Source organism: Sinocyclocheilus grahami, unplaced genomic scaffold, assembly GCF_001515645.1.
Source record: "Sinocyclocheilus grahami isolate Dianchi unplaced genomic scaffold, SAMN03320097.WGS_v1.1 scaffold251.1, whole genome shotgun sequence".
NCBI lineage: Eukaryota > Metazoa > Chordata > Actinopteri > Cypriniformes > Cyprinidae > Sinocyclocheilus > Sinocyclocheilus grahami.
The window spans coordinates 1,017,422-1,019,201 of record NW_015505430.1 but is presented as its reverse complement, the minus strand read 5'-3'; the positions used below and the strand labels follow the sequence as shown (position 1 = coordinate 1,019,201).

The window sequence follows — 1,780 nt, the reverse complement described above, 5'->3', positions numbered from 1 at the left end:
GTTCTCAATCGAGAAGGGGGCTCGACCTACAGCACGATCGTTAGAAATCAGAAGAGTAAGCGTACTGCAAGCTAGCCAAAAACTCAGCACATCAGAGAGGCGGAGGAAGGGCCTAGTTCACCTGATGCTGCTGGTTCCAGGTGCTCTGGGAAAACAGAGCACTCAACTCTCACGTGAGAGGAGAACTCTGAATTCAGAAAAGAAGCAGCGTGCTCATAGAGGGAGCACTGCTAAACACTACCATGAGAACAGCCCACCGAGCGAGGAATCCAACTTCTCAGAAGGGAGAGAATTCAAACGCTCGAAAGAAAGCACCATGCTCACAATAACCCTCAATGGTGAGGGGAGCGATGCTTCAAAAACGTGTCAACAGAGACACACTGGTTGAGTGGAGCCCAAGGTACCGGGGTCTAAACCAACTCAGAGAAAGGGAACGAGGCTAATAACGCGTAACCCTTACCATACAGGATTTCAGAAAAGTGTGCAAAATTTAACGTGCAGACTTACCACTATGTGGATTTTAGAATTCTCTTTTAGAATTCTCTTCAAGAATCAGCTAAAAACACATCTCTTCCATCTTTATTTCACCCTCTAACTCTAGCACTCTATTCTAATTCTATTCTTTAAAAAAAACTTGCCCCTTTTAGACTTGCACTCTATTCACTTCTCTTTTTTTTTAAACTAACTTCTCTAATATTTTTGTATTCTATCTATTTGTTTTCTTTTTATTTATTATACAATTAACAAAAGAGAAAAAGGCCTATAGCTTGCTCTATTCTTTTTCTATTCTATCTGTTTTCTTTTTATTATTTATTATTAAACATTTCACAGTATTACTGTTTTTACTGTATTTTTGATCAAATATTTCATGTCTCATTATACCAAAATATAAAAGAGAACTATTTCAGTAAATGAATAAAAATAATATAGGGAGTTTACTGTGTTGACCATTACAGTAACTAAGACACTAATTATAGTGATAACAACAGTATGGGTGAGCTGCCCGTGCTTGTATTATATGCACATGTGATCATCCAACCACCTGTTGATTCCCTGCATATCAGACAGAAGGTCAAATCTGACTTTGGTAATATGAGCTATTCTAAATGAACAAGTCCTGTTGGTAGAATCAGTGAGACTGTAATTTAAATGTGTTTGAGGGCAGTGGCACGATTTATCGGGGGAAGTTCTTCTGTGCGGGGAGTCATATGGCTCCCTTTATTTAGCACACTAGGATAAACATGTGCAATTTTGTTTTCAATTGTCAATCATCTAACAACAAGGCTCGTGATTCTGCATGTTTCTATGTGAGTTTATGTTCGGACTTGAAAAGTGTGTTTGTTCCTCATTTGATTAGTGTATGATGCCCAGTTTTTTATCTTAAACCCTTTACAAAGTTGACAAATAGGATACTTAGGGGTTTTTAAATCTGTATAAATAGTGCTCAGTCGAAGTCTGACATGAAGTGTATTCCAGCCTTAATTAGAAGAACTGGTCAGAAATGAAAGATTCTTCAAATATAACGTTACTTATGACATGTTACATTGTTTATGTAAAACTTTAAATAATGCAATGAATTTTCGCTTCAGATAAACATTCCTGGCAGTTGTCTATCTTAATTGCCATTTTTATATAAATAAATTTGACTAAAGATATTGACTAAAGCATTGGGTCTCTAGGATTTCAAGGATAAAAACAGTTAAAGGGGTCATATGATGTGATTTCAATTACAAGCTCTTGGTGCATAAAGAAGATCTGTAAAGTTGCAAAGACTAAAGTC

The 1,780-nt window shown here is 36.7% G+C and overlaps 1 protein-coding gene across 1 annotated transcript in view; it reads left to right on the top strand.

Annotated features, from left to right (window-relative positions):
* trim109 (tripartite motif containing 109) overlaps window positions 1-1,780 on the top strand; it is a 12,056-nt gene that overhangs the window by 730 nt on the left and 9,546 nt on the right. The gene's annotated exons all lie outside the window — the stretch shown is intronic.